This window comes from Musca autumnalis, unplaced genomic scaffold (genome assembly GCF_047663935.1).
Source record: "Musca autumnalis isolate F117 unplaced genomic scaffold, ASM4766393v1 scaffold_1, whole genome shotgun sequence".
NCBI lineage: Eukaryota > Metazoa > Arthropoda > Insecta > Diptera > Muscidae > Musca > Musca autumnalis.
The window spans coordinates 332,969,979-332,985,543 of NW_027411644.1; the positions used below are offsets into that span (position 1 = coordinate 332,969,979).

General features: G+C 32.7%; 2 protein-coding genes across 6 annotated transcripts in view; both read right to left on the reverse strand.

Annotated features, from left to right (window-relative positions):
• The window catches only part of LOC141390236 (GTP-binding protein Di-Ras2), a 49,817-nt gene extending 39,907 nt beyond the window's left edge, over positions 1–9,910 (reverse strand). Inside the window, exons 1-3 of one of the 5 annotated variants that reach the window (XM_073963036.1) lie at positions 9,545–9,873; positions 8,973–9,345; positions 4,909–5,256 (exon numbers count right to left, since the gene is read on the reverse strand). The gene's annotated coding sequence lies outside the window, so the exon portion shown is untranslated. Of the gene's footprint in view, positions 1–4,908; positions 5,257–8,972; positions 9,346–9,544 lie in introns of all 5 variants that reach the window. The other 4 variants (XM_073963040.1, XM_073963035.1, XM_073963039.1 and 1 more) reach the window with 4 other exon arrangements.
• Positions 1–15,565, reverse strand: part of LOC141390238 (uncharacterized) — a 95,955-nt gene that overhangs the window by 63,345 nt on the left and 17,045 nt on the right. The window lies entirely within an intron of this gene.

The following is a 15,565-nucleotide window of genomic DNA, read 5'->3' on the forward strand; positions in this document are numbered from 1 at the left end:
TCGAACATTTTGCTGGGTTACGTTCAGAATAGACAACAACAATAAGAACAAATTTTGTTGAAACGATACTTTGACTTTTTGATTTTAGTACATTATTTAGAAACCTAATTTCTGTTAACATGTAAACAATAGTACTCTATTCAGTACATTTTTTCAGTTTTAGCTCTACTTGTTCACCCAATGCCAATGGTATTACATGTAGAAACCTTTCATACATTTAAAGGCGGGTTTTAATAAACATTCTGATCAAAATCTTAACAGTACGACCACCTCTAACAATGAACCTGACAAATAAATAATAAATCGGAATTACACTTCTATTCCTTAGCCCAATACCAAATTTATTGCAACTTTCTACTTTTCACACACAGTATTAATATAATTCCATTTTCCAGTTTGCTACAACCAACGTCAAATTTAATACCATTTAGTTCATTTGGTATTTCTTAATAAAAGAGCCTAATTTCATAATTTGTATGCATTTCAAAAAATCCTTATCTAAACACCAACACAAACCCTCATACAACAATTCGAAATTCCACCTATATCTCTTCATGCAACACCAAATTGGTACCATATTTAGTACTTATAATATGTATTAGTTTCAAAAATCACTTCTTTATATCCAAAAATATATCCCAACCGCGATTAGTTTTTTTCATATACATAAGTTTGAATTTCCAAAACTTTATCTCTATCTCCACTCTAAACGCCTACTGCTATACTAATACCAATTTCACAATTTCAGCTGTACCCCTCTACACATTAACAATTTCAACCAAATTCTGTGCCATTTAGTAAATTCCGTACACTTATTGTACGTATTCCCCCACAACCACATTCATATCTCAACCCAAACACCAACAGCGGCTATAATACCAAATTTCCGAGTTCCATCTCTATCCATAATACCATTAATACATTTCGTATGAAAGCACGAATTTCAATAACTATCCACAAGAGTAATTCCGAATTTCCGGATTCCATCTCTATCCGTTCACCCAAATCTAAAATGTACCAAATTTAATATCATTTAGTACTTTTCGTACCCATTAGTACGAACTTCCAAAACTCTCTCAGTCCTACACTCCAACAGTAATCTAAGTTCCAAATTTCAGGATTCCAGCTGTCTCCGTTCACCCAAATCGAAATTATACCATATTTAGTACTATTTGGTACTTTTCGCACACATAAGTACGAATCTCCAAAACCACCTCAAACCTACACTCCAACAGTAATCTTAATTTCAAATATCAGGATTACAGCTCTATCCGTTCATCCAAATCCAAGTTGTACAAAATTTAGTACCATTTAGAACTTGTCGTACACATAAGTACGAATTTCGAAAACTTCCCCATATCTCAATCCTATACTCCGTCAGTAATCTTAATTCTAAATTTCAGGTTTATAGCTCTATCTGTTCACCCAAATCCAAGTTGTACTAAATTTAGTATCATTTAGTACTTTTCGTACACATGAGTACGAATTTCACAAACCGTTTATTTTTATAAACACCACTTCTCAACCTTCCTTTCCATACTAAATTCGAAGTTTCTAGCTAAATCCCTTCAAAATATACAATTGGTACTAAATTTAGTACTTTTCGTACACTTAGAGGTCGAATTTCCAAAAACCCTTTGGTACATCTTTCTAACTCTCCATCAGTTACCCTCATTCCAAAGGGTGCCATATTTAGTACCTTTTAGTACTTTTCGTACCCTCCTAGGTCGAATTTCCAAAAACCCAGCCTTATCTCACCCCTACACACCGACAGCAACCCACAGTCAAAATTTCAGCTTTCTAGCTTCAGCGGTTTCGTCTGGGCGATGATATACATGTCACTCACTCACTCACTCATCACCAAGCTCTTTTATATATAGATATATAGATACTCGTATTATATGTCTGCTTTAATATATTTTAACCAATTTCAGCAAACCTCAAAATCCCTTATGGTCAGAAAGGGGTTCCTTTAAACACACCCATGTGCTACGTGTTCATCTAGTGCTTAGTTGACAGTTTTGTAATGAAAGGCCCTTGGTGTTATTCAGACGTGTAATTTTAAATTACAAATGGGGTTATAAGTTGATCCTCCTTCACATAAGGGTGCATTTTATTGATCTTCTTTCTTAAACCCCTTAAACACGTTTGCACTTTATATTTAAAATTTGGTAATCGGTTATCAATTCCAATAATTTCAGATCCAATTGTATATTTGTTTTTAAAGTTTCGGCGACTTTCTGAAGTGAAAAATAACTTCGGTGGAGAATATCCACAAACAAGAAACAAGGGAACTGATGAGATCCAGTGGCGTGGATCGAAACTATAGTATTCCCTGCCTTACCCCTTGGCGAACAATGCCAAATCTTTTCCACTAATAAAATAGTTGTTTTAAAATATTAAAACAACAACAATGGGATTAAGCCAGACTATTTTGAAAAAACAAAATTTTAATAAATATTTTCTCTAATCAAAATTTTATAAATGTCCTCAATTTTTTTTAGTTTTTGTAATATGTAATATGCAGACCACTGAACGGATTTGAATAGTTTTGGTTTCATTTGAATCTTCGCGATGTTTAAATTACTTAAGCATTTCTTATATATTTTCAGATGCCAAAACAGCTTAATATTTTTAAAACAAGTTGCAAACTGCCAATTGTTTTGAACTCTTTCCTAATTTCCGCGAAAATTTACAACTTTTTGACTTAAGTTATGGGACCTCAGTAAACATATGGTATATAGGAAGCCATAAATTAACAATGTTTCTCGATATAATGAATAGCTTTTTTGTAATAATCAGAATTGAAACCGCCATAACTTTGCGTATATATAGTATACATATATGTATATTGTAGCAACCTCACACAACCCCGACGAACGTGTTTGCTGTTGACACACTGTTATGTGTCGTTGAGGTTTGGTTTGTTTGTTTGTTTGTTTTTCGTCGGGGTTGTGTGAGGTTGCCAAAGAAAAACTTCTCATTGACGTTTTTTCTTTGTTTACCTTTATACATCGATATCCGTAATAATTTAAGCATACAAAGATTAGCTCTCAGATGACACACACATTTTTTTTACACATTTTGCGTTCCCGTACACAAAATTTATATGAAAATCGTTTACGACTTTTACCACTTTATAAAGTACGGGAACAGGCCATATATATTTAAGAATTCCTCATTTAAAAGTCATTTGCGCTAACCCTGCGTTTACACATGACAGGACAGTTGAGTACATGTATTGATTGTCAAAACCCAAAACTTGCCAGTTTGACGTAGGCGTCAAAAATTATGAATGAAAATCGTCGATTTCTTTTTGTTTTCCGTTCACATATTTTGTTTTTGTTCATGTTCTTTTGTTTTTAACACATTTCAATTATTATCTTACTAATTTTTACAAAAATGTCAAAAATTTGTTATCCCGACTGTCTGTGAAAAAGTGATGGACAGCTGGGAGACAGCCGACAAATGTATGTATGTGTTAGTAAATCAGAGTTGTATTTGCAGACAGTCTGTCTTGTGTAAACGCCTAGTAAGGTGAGTAAATCGATTTACAAAATTTAACAATTCTTGTGAAAAGAATAGGTCTGTCTGGTTACTATAAACTTTTTAACAACTTGTACCAATTGTTTCTTGAAGTCGTCTGTTAACACAAAAAAAAACAGCAAAAGACAGCGATTCGAGAGATACATTTTGACAGTTCTTTCACTGAGAGTTTGCAAATTCTTGCTGGACAAATTTCTTCTAGCAAGCACTAGCAATTCTTCTTCTTCCTGAAAACAGTCAATCATCTGTTTTTAGTTTTTTGTTGATTTAAGTTTGTGAAAATTAAAAATTGTATTGTTTTATGGAGAACAAATTTGTAAAGTGAAAAAATAATTTTTTGTTTTATTTTATTTTTTTTTAAATAAAATACAACGTTTTTGCTTCCTTTATTGGCGGACAAATTGTTCTGTTTTGGCAAGCCAGCTGATTGCTTGCTGGTTTTTGCTGGGAATGTGTCTGTTTACTTTTTACAATTTTCTAGCAAAAGAGAATAAAAACCCCTTACTCTCTGAGAAAGTTCTTGCTGGGAAAGTAAACAGACAGACTTAATAAAAATTGTTACAAAATTATGACACAATTACCAAGGTAGTGGCAAGGCATATTTATGTAAGGTATATGCATGAGTTACAACAACTAACCAATTTAGTCCCAATTTACATTGGGCGAGTTTACTTGCGGCAATTGTCATTTTGTAGGAGAGAGAGGTGAGGCATATGGTAACCCTTTACCTCTCAGCACCCTCTCTCACCTACAAACTGACAATTGCCGCAAGTAAACTCGCCTAATGTAAATTGGGACTTACAAAAACAACATTGTTGTTATTGAAAATTGAATGTCAAAGAAAATATTGAATAATGAGGTCGTTCTAAAAATTTTCTCAGGAAGAACATAAATACATTTTGAAAATCTTCTAAAATAGAACAAATTTGAATCAAAATGTTAATATAAAACATACAGAATTGTCGTTGGTCCTTTTTATTACACGTTTACGATGAAAATAAGTATTTTATGGTAGCAAATTTCGAAGTTTCATATTTCATGAGTAGACCCGCAGACTATAGTAGAACGCAGACTATAAGTATAGTAAAGTATTGGATGAAAAGAAACAACATAAAATTTTGCTGCTGGGAGTCGAAATAACATTGGGAATTTTTCGAACCCTTTTTACAAGTATTTCGTCGTTCTGGAGCGAAAAATTATTAACTCGTCCTCTTGAAAAGACATGTTTTAATATATCTATGTACAAAGATCGTTAGTTTTTATTATTTTTATATGAGGAATTAATTGTTTTTTGCTCTAGAGCGGCGAACTTTCAGCTCATAGAGTTACAAATAGTTGAACATTTCTCTGTTATATGCTCACCTGACGATATGTATCCTCTATTGTTGGTATGTAGGATTCGCGAAATGTTCCTTTTATAAATCGTAGAACTAATGAACTTTTTCCAACTCCCCCCGCACCAAAAACAACAACTCTATAGTCGTTGTTCGCTTCGGCGCGGGTCACGACCTGCTGATTCTTTTGCTCCGTAATTTTGAGGCTGTTTCTTAAACACTATCACAATGGTCACGTGAATGATTTTCCTTTAAGGAGATGACAGTCCGTTTCTTTTTTTATTGATTTTAATTTTGTCTTTTGCACTTTTTGCGCGAGTATTTTATATTAATGATTTATTTCCTTCATTTCGTTCATTAATGTTTTCTAGCTGCTCTGCAAGAAATCAGATGTTAAAATGGTAAAAATGGTATAATATTCCGATTTTGTGTTTATGTTTAATGTTTGTGTGTATGTATGTATATGGGTGTGAACTCATTCATTGTCGCGCTATAAACATGCTTTATTTGCAAATCTGTAGGTATTTGCATGGCGCAATAACAAGTTGTTCCATCGTTATATAACTGATCATCATACTAGCCAAGATCTATGCAAGGTCGGTCAATAAGCCCACCAGTATTGCGATTCTCTAACTAATTTTTTTGAGTTAGAGTACTAAGTAAATAACTCAACTTAACTAGAGAATCGCATTTTTAATTGCCGAATTCATAAGAATTTTAATTTTACCGATGTTTGTCGGTAACTCAAAAAATTAGAGAACCCACTATTGGTTATTAAGTTTGCTGCTATTGCCAAAAGTTTTTAAAAGTCGTCTAACTAACCGACCTTGTATAGACCTTGATACTAGCTGCAAAAATATGTATAGGCCAAGACTCGCTCAGCTCTAATTTTTCGCTCAGCTAATAATTTTTTGCCCACTGCAGCAATTTCATACGATAAGATTCCATACTGAAGTAATAATTTTCCTTAATACTAAAGCATAATTTCATTAAATTATTTCATTGAAATCTCGTTAGTGTGGACCGGGACAAAGGAAGCGAATCAAGAAAGTCCCGGTACACATTAAAGAGATTTCAATGAAAAAATTTCATTAAATTAGGCGTTCTTAGATCGAGTTCCATACAAAAGTAATTTTATGAAATTGCTAGTTCCCCGATCTAAGAACGTCTAATTTCATGAAATTATTTCATTGAAATCGCTCTAGGGGTAAAGAAAAGTCCATTATGAAACGCTATGTAATTGACATTTGAAACCAAGTTGGTTTATTAAATCCGGTTAAGTGCAAACGGGGTATAATCCACTGTATATTCAACTGTCAACTCCATTGCTTAAACGTCAAATGAAATCCAATTGATTTCAGATGAGATTTCATTTGACGTATACGCAAAGCAATTGACAGTAGAAATCCACTCAATTTCGGAATTATAAATGTACTATAAGGTAATTATAAATGTACGGCCAGGTGGTTGGTTAAAATATGTCAAATTTTTTGTTATTGTTAATAAATTGAATGGAAACTCAAACAAACGTTTCGACAACTTGAACAAAAACAAACTTGTCGCTAAATTACCGAATATTAAAACGCAAAATTATGAATGAAGTGTTCAAATAAAAGTTGGTAGCACTATTGCTATCGGCTACTTTTTATTGGTGACTAATTTACCGAATGATATCGTTAATTTCCGAAATTATAAGCATTTTATATTCAATAAAAGTGGTTTTCACTGGGCTGATTAGCATTTTAATTTTACCAATTGTTGTCGGTTACTTAAAAATGACTTAGAGAATCGCACTACTGGTAAATAGATCTTGGAAAAATCCATTGAGTTTTAGCCTTTATTGTGAGTGAAACCACATAACAAAGGCAAGTAAATATGTATTAAACGAAATATAATAGAATGGTATGTGATACCAAGGCATATTGAATAGATAGTGGCACATATATATCACTCATTTACAGTACATTTATACTATGCTGGATTGCGCAAATCCAGTGGATATAAGTTGTCATTTTCATACAATATATGCCAGTGGGTTTGGGTTTAAAATGTCAATTCCATAGTGCAAATGTCAAAAAAAAAAAAATCATAAAGTGGGTTAACCCGGCAAAAAGCTCTAGTGTAACCGTGCTAAATTTACATTTACGAAATCCACTTGATTTCAACTGTCAATTCCATAGTTCAAACGTCAAATGAAATCTCATCTGAAATCCATTGGATTGGAAAAATCGAGTGGATTTTGTAAATGTAAACCAAGCATTAGAAGGTGTTTACATTTTGTGTGTGATTTTATTCACAATAACACATTTTGACAACTGGTATGAAGATCAGCTGTTTTTGGCGTTACACCTTTTTATTCCACCATGATTTTACCCAATCTGTCAAATTCACTGTTATTGTGAATTAATCATATGAAAACGTAAACAAAAAATTTGACAGCTTTAAGCATTTTAATTAAAAGAGTATTGTTGTTGTACTCGTTACTTGACCTTATAAAAATACCTTAAACTAATAGAACCTTCTTATTGCACCATGAGCATTCGTATGTAGGTATTTGTATATACAAACTTGTATTTGAAATTATATTGTGCTTAAGGTAAAATGCAACACTAATGTTTATAAAACACGTTTCTTATTTTTCAAAGTTCTGGCAACATTAAAAACTGAAATGGCGGTGCAATTAATGGCGAAATATTTAATGTTCAGGTGCAGATTTACGATAAAATGCAGAAATATGTGAATTGAAAGTATGTTGCTAGTCATCATGTTTTTCAATCTTAAGAAAGTGTGTATTGTCATCATAAATGATCTTATTTGTCATTGTACGTCAAACTCATTGCAAGATAATTTACTCCAGAGTGTAAACATACTATAAATCACAGAAAATAGAAAGTCACGACCATGATGAAATAATAAGGTGGCGTAAAACGACCAGCTGATTGGTTTCAATCTGTCAATTTTTTTGTTATTGTGAATTAATTGTATGAAAACGTAAACAATCATTTTGACAGATTGAAGAATTTTCGGTCAAATCAGAGTTGTAATTTTTCTCCTTACGTGACCTGAATGAAATGTAAACAAAGAATTTGACAGCTTGAAGGATTCTCTTTATGTTGTTGTCTTATAGACGACCATGATGAAATTATTAGGTGCCGAAAAACGATAGTGTAGTGGTTTCAATCTGTCATCTTGAAGAATTTTCGGTCAAAATACAGTTGATGTTGTGCTACATACGTGAACTGGTAAATAGATCTTGGTCACGACCACGAAACATCATGGGCATGACTAATAACATTTAATTTAACGGTCACAAAGTCGTATCATGGTGGAATAAGAAGGTGTTACATCAAATCATGTCAAACGTCACAATAATGCATTACTGTGCTTGTTTACATTTTGTATGTGATCTTATTCAATAACGCATTTTGACAACTGGTATGAGGATCAGCTGTTTTTGGCTTTACACCTTATTATTCCACCATGATATGTATATTGCAAGTCCATTCTTGCAGGATACGGGAATTCACTGCTGATTAGGTTTACATGGAATGACACAATATTCTAGTGAAAGTAAATACGCACAGCTTGGAGGTATTTCGATCACAGTTATGGTTGGCACCCAACTCAAAAATGCCATTTCGAGAAAAATGAAATTGAATGATAATATCTCAGCCAAATTAACCTTTGTGTGCGATTTTATTCACAATACATTTTGACAATTAGAATGATGATCAGTTGTTTTTGATGTAACACCTTATTATGACATGGTCGTTATTATGATATAATAATAATAAGGTGTCATAAAACTGCCAACTGATTGCCTTCAATCTGTCAAATTTTTCGTTATTGTGAATAAATTTGTATGAAAAAGAATAAACAATTGCTGAGCCAATTTTTAACCAGTTTGCCTTTATACTATTTTAGCAGAACTGACTCAATCATAATAATAGATAGGTTCATTTTCCATGAAACATCGACTTTTACGTTTGAACAAAATAACAAATTCGTTTATCACATAAACATAATATAATTCGTTTAATTATCACACAAGCATAATATAATAAAACATAAATATTATTTTGTCACTATTACCATAACACTTTCTCGTCATTCATTCAACAAAACAAAAGTTGTTCTGAAAACAAAGAGAAACCATAATGATGACACTTCCAAAGCGAATATTTCCTATTCTACAAAGAAGTGTAATGTTTAACCCAAACAGATGGGCCTAGACACAGTTATCTTCAAAAGAGTGTGCATCAATTTGACATATGACATATTTTTTTAGTTCGTGCGGTTGTAACTTCTTCTTTGCTCTTAGAGGGTGCACAAGTTGACAAAGTGGGTGGTGGTGGTGTGCTTCTTGTAGGTTAGGCAGTGTAGTGGTTGCTGGTATTTTGTTTATTGGGGTAGGAGTACAACAATAATTAATCACTCCATTCAGAAGTTGCGATAAATAATGGTTCTATTTGAAAAACAAAAACTATAATTATATACATAAGTAAGTTCGTGCTTTGTCAGGAATCAGAGGCAAAGCTCTGACACAATGACCATTTGCTCTATTCCAGAGATGTCTACTAAAATAAGCTGCAAAATGCGCAATATTTGTTAATTTTTTCAGGTGAATGTTTTTCAACTGTAGTATGTGCTATAGTGGATGCTACCGCAAATACTTGTGTTACATATCGTGTGATTATTATTTCGTGTTAATATTCCTTCTACAGGCTGTAGGTTGTGGGTATGTTGTATGTAGGTAGGTTGGTGGGTGGACAGATTGTAGTGTTTTTCACATCGATTTTTTTCTTTTCGATTGATATTTTCACGTCTCAACTTTGATTTCGTTGTTCGAAAAATTGGTTTATGATGTATTTTCGTTGCACATTGAATCGAGTGGATGTATAAGGAGTCCCGTTAAATTACATTTATTTTTTTAACAATTTTAACACACGGAGGAAAGAACTAACATACACGCACGCACAATATAACAATATAGTGAATAGCGAAGAGAAAGAATAACATTTTCCAAATGCAATTTGTATTTAGTACATATTTGACAACTCCTAAAATTACAACATGCGCAGAAGGAATAGGCCTGACAAGTGATTGCAAACACCGTTAAAATAAAGCATAAGTGAGTAATTTGAAATCTTCAGGATTTTGTATTATCTGCTAAAGCTTGTTGATTTTTTTTATTCTCGTACAAACAAATAGAATGTAATATCATGTTTATATTATAATTTTAACCGTATTTGAAGCTCAGTGGGTTTATTAAATCCGGTTATTTGTAAACGTACTACATGTAACTAAAATATACAGTTATGCCGGGCTAACCTCCTTCATGAGGATATAATTTTTTAATCCGCTCAGATTTACCATACGAAATTAATAGCGCGTTTGCATATCACCAGATTTAATAAAACCACTGGGTTTCAAATGTCAATTACATAGCTTATACCTCAATTAAATCCTTATAAAGAAGGTTAAACCGGCGAAAAGATCTAATGCAAACGGCGTTTAATTCCTCTCACGACTGGGTTTATTTTAAATCCGGCACAACACAAATACACCAAAAATACAGTATTGTATTCTGTGTTTGTACAACAAAAATCAACTCTACTCAAAAAGGTCGAAAAATTTGCAACTGTTTATACAAGCTGTCCGTTACATTTTGCATTTTAGATATACATCAAAAATGTTATAAAGTATATAATAAGATGGCAACACTGTGTGTTGACAGCTTTTAGCCTAAACCAAGGCACATTTATAAAAGGTAGAAGTGACAATCAGCTGTATTTTTATATTTTTTGTAAATGGTTTCAAAATGTAATAGGGTATACTCATGAAACGTAGTATTTATTAAAGGTATTATACCCCGGTTACACTTAACCGGATTAACCCAGTTGGTTTGGATTTCAAATGTCAATTCCATAGCGCAAACGTCAAAAAAATCCTCTAGAAGTGGGTTAACCCGGCAAAAAAACTCTAGTGTAACCGTACTATTACACGCACTGGATTAATTCCGTTCGTTGTGGAGGTAATATAAGCTTCGTTCCATTATTTTTATAATGATAAAAGTGTCAAAAGAGCAAACTGTTGAAAATAAACCCAACATACACTTTTTTCCAAAATGTACGGGAACGGAAAAATGGCAAAAACGTCAACGAATCTGGAACAAATGTCAAAGTTGCACATGTTGCACATTTTTGCTCGCCCAGATTTGTTGTGTAAAAAGTTTCTAAAGAGAAAGCTACTCAGCGCCATTTTTGTTCAAAGAGAAATAAACATTTTGCAACTTTTTTGGTGCACCGGAACGAAGCTATACTGTGGGATGCATTTTTGCAAGGTACGTATGATGGCAACTCCTACTTCCAAACCATATGCTATAGGAATATTACAAATGTGGGGTTTCAAAAGCTTACAGAGCATATATCATTGTTCCCGTACTTTTTAATAGTAAAACTTGTAAAAGATGAAGGAGAGAAATGTGGGGTTTTAAAAGCTTACATCAATAAAATTTACTTGTTGTTCAATACAAATCTCCAGGGAGCCTCTGTTCGTCTACATCGGATCGCAGAGAGGTCTCCTTTCCTTATGGGTACTTTACACGATATGTTTTTTACATATGAGTTGTCACTTCTCCCGTACAAAATGTATATGCAAAGTGACAACTCATATGTAAAAAACATATCGTGTAAAGTACCCATTATGGATGCATTACGCTATTGGTCTGTTCCAGTACTGCAACAATCTACTAATTTATACTATTTTTATTCGATAACACAAAGGAAAAAATGTTATCGTAGTAAACATTAGTAGCTTCTTGCAGGTTCTGGAACAGAGCATATACAGTGTGCAAAGTTCATATTCGTACACCCCTAAAAAATGAATAAAATCGTTATTAATTCCATATTTTATGTGCAAATATGAAATAATTGATTGGAATTACCATAACGAAGAAAGATTTAAGAATAACAAAACAAACTTTTAATTTATTCCGTCATTTAGGTATAGATGGCGCCTGTGTGGGTGGCAAAGTTCGTATTCGTACACCTATAAGCACTATATATTTGGTGTTTTTAAGGATTTTCAAAGCAAAATACCCCAAATTTTTGTTCTTTTCTTCTTTCGGAATGCCTCTGCTATAGAAATATGTAAAAATAACGGTAATTTTATTAAAAATTTCGCATGAATAAAAAGGCGGACGAATATTTGAAATACCTAAGAAAAATGTGCTAGATATGATTAACTATTGCAATTTATTCCCGAATTTTGGACGAAAATAGCTAATAGCAGTCCTTCTGTAACAATATTCGAGGTCTAATATGAAAATAAATGTTGTCAGCGTTTGGAAATGCAAAGAAACGTAATCCAGATTTTGGTAAAGTAAACACATTTTTGGTTTTTACTTGGTGAAAATCGCAAGTTTCGGTTTATATATGACAATAAATGTATTGAAGTTTTGGAATAAGGTTTTGAAAATAATTTTGTGTCGAAAACTGTGAGAAATTATGAAGAAAAATTAAACTGTACAAGTTTTCATACTGTCTGCGTGCGAGTGAAATTCTACGCTTACTATGAACAAAGGTTATGGCTGCCAAAATTGCGAAAATAATGGTTTTTACTTCTTGAAAATTATATTTCTTTACCGAAGGATCCAAAATCAGTACAAAAATGTTAAAAGAATGAAGTAAATTGTCCTGGAAAGAACGTGGGGAAAGCTTTTGAAGAAATGCATTATTTTCGGGGAAATGTTCTTCCTTAAAAATTTATTATTCCTCGTAATTTCCGATATGTCTTGACATAAAATGATTTTCGAAACCGTATTCTAAAACTTTAATACATTTAATGTCAAATATAAAACGAAACTTGCGATTTTCACCAAGTAAAAACCAAAAATGTGTTTACTTTACCAAAATCCGGATTATGTTTCTTTGCATTTCCAAACGCTGACAACATTTTTTTTTCATATTAGACCTCGAATATTGTTACAGAAGGACTGCTATTAGCTATTTTCGTCCAAAATTCGGGAATAAATTGCAATAGTTAATCATATTTAGCACATTTTTCTTAGGTATTTCAAATATTCGTCCGACTTTTTATTCATGCAAAATTTTTAATAAAATTACCGTTATTTTTACATATTTCTATAGCAGAGGCATTCCGAAAGAAGAAAAGAACAAAAATTTGCGGTATTTTGCTTTGAAAATCCTTAAAAACTTCAAATATATAGTGCTTATAGGTGTACGAATACGATCTTTGCCACCCACACAGGCGCCATCTATACCTAAATGACGGAATAAATTAAAAATTTGTTTTGTTATTCTTAAATCTTCCTTCGTTATGGTAATCCCTATCAATTATTTCATATTTGCACATAAAATATGGAATTAATAACGATTTTATTAATTTTTTAGGGGTGTACGAATATGAACTTTGCATACTGTAGCTTTGTTACCGTACTTTTTAGTAGCAAAAGTTGTAAAAGATGAAGGAGAGAAAAATTGTTCTCACACAAAAGTTTTTTTTAAAAAGTTCGGGAACGCAAAAATGGAAAAAAACGTCAAAAAAGCTGGAACAAATGTCAAAGTCGTCTTATCAGCCAATCAGAGGCCGGCAACCATGTTACTATTTTTTACACGCTCAAATTTGTCGGGTAAAATGTTTTTAAAAAGAGCGTCATTCAGCGCCTTTTTTGTTTAAAGAAAAGTGAACATTTTACAACTTTTTTGTGTACGGTTTTTGTGTGGTAAAAATTGTAAAAACTTTTTAGTTCTGGAACACAGCTTATACGAGGGCAGTTCGGAAACTTCTTAGCCTAGCACAAAAAGCGCGGTATAAACAGAAAAAAGTTAAGTGTTTTGGAAACTTCCATCTCTGTTATGAACACATGTTAAATTTTGCTTCGATCTGGCAACTCCTTCATATAGAAACAGGTTTTCAAAAAAGACGCATCCGCAATTTTTTTACAATGGAAAAATTAGAAATGCGTGCCGTCATGATTTTACGTGTATCAGTTGGGGCTCAATTCTGTTTCTATGAAAATGTGAAATGAAAACTTTTATAAAGGTGAAAACTGTCAAATGAAAAAAATTACACTATGCAACACTGAAAATGCAAACAACTTTTAATGGGCATTTTCCGAAAGTACATACTGAGACTACAAAAACCCTAATTGGGTTTTGTGTTGTTAGATCGGGTTTGGATTTTATAGCCTCATCTAAACCGGGCTAAACTACACTTTTTTCCATTGATCCGTGCTTTGTCTCAGAAACTTATAAGAATTATAGTTCGCGGTCTTCAGAAATATTGTAGCCCTAAAGTAGAGGAACCTAGGTGTCAATCAGAAGAACCAGGAAAAACTGCATCTAGCGCATCAAAATCGATAAAATGTATAGAAGTTTACATAATTTCTGGAATTATGGTCAGTAGCAGCTAAACTATTGGAAGTTGAACCAAGTAATAGCTCATTTAGACTAGCCATAAATCCTCGACTGGATTTAATAAATCCAGTACAAATCTCATGGCATTTAGATATACATTTTGGAGGATTTAAATGGCAGTCAGCTGATTTTTGTTCATAGCACAATTACCAAGGTAGATGCATCAGCCCATCTGAACGAATGTGAAACGTCAAAAGAATTTTTGTAAATTGAATTCGTCTCAAAAAACATACGTCAAACAAATGTATTGTTTACTACTGAAAATGTTAGCACATTATGCTACTAATGCTAACTAAAGAGCAAATAAAGAATTATTTTATCGCAGTTTGCCCATCTAAGATAAATAAACGAATTATTTTATCGTTTAGGCATCATAAATATTAGTCTTGGTTGATTAAAATCAACTTTGTACATCAAAACAAATTTGATTTTTCCGCCTTGTTTACAAATTTTTACATTTTAAATTATTTTTAGTGTAGCAATTCACCGATGCATCTACCTTGTTTCTTGTTCCAGCTTGCAACTTTTTGTATTTTCTAGCAACATTGTTGTAGAAAAGCAATCATAGTAGTTATTATTTAGTTGGCCATGTTAATAATAACCATAGCAGCCTATGAATTTTTTATTATGTATACTAATGATTAATGAAATATGTATTCAGTCTTCTCTCTGTTTTTCTTGTCATTAAATATATATTCATATATAAAACATTCTTGTTAGAACCAACGAAATCTATAATAGGTTATGGGCGAACAAAAGGATAGCGTTGGTATACCCCAATTTAATGGATGCGGATATGATGAATGGCAGTTTCGAGTTCAAATTCATTTTGAGAATTTAAACCTGGAGGATGTTTTAAAGGATAATCCTCCCGCAGAAAATGCTGCAAAGCAAGAATTTTTAAAGAAGGATAAGAAAGCAAGAGACAAATTGGTATCCTTTATTAGCAATGATTGCCTGGGATACGTTCGAGAAAAGAAGACAGCCAAAGAGATGTGGGAGAGTCTGAAGAACGTATTTGCTAAGAAATCTATAACAAATCAAGTCTTGACCAGAAAGCAGATTCTGAACCTGCGTTTGAAAGAAGGAGAGTCTGTAGCGGAACACCTAATGAAATTTGAAAATTTAATCAGGAATCTTAAGATGGCTGGGGCTGAAGTTGGAGTCAGTGACGTTATTACGCAACTTTTTATGACATTGCCAGAGAAGTTCGATCCATTAATAACAGCTTTACAAAATTTGGAC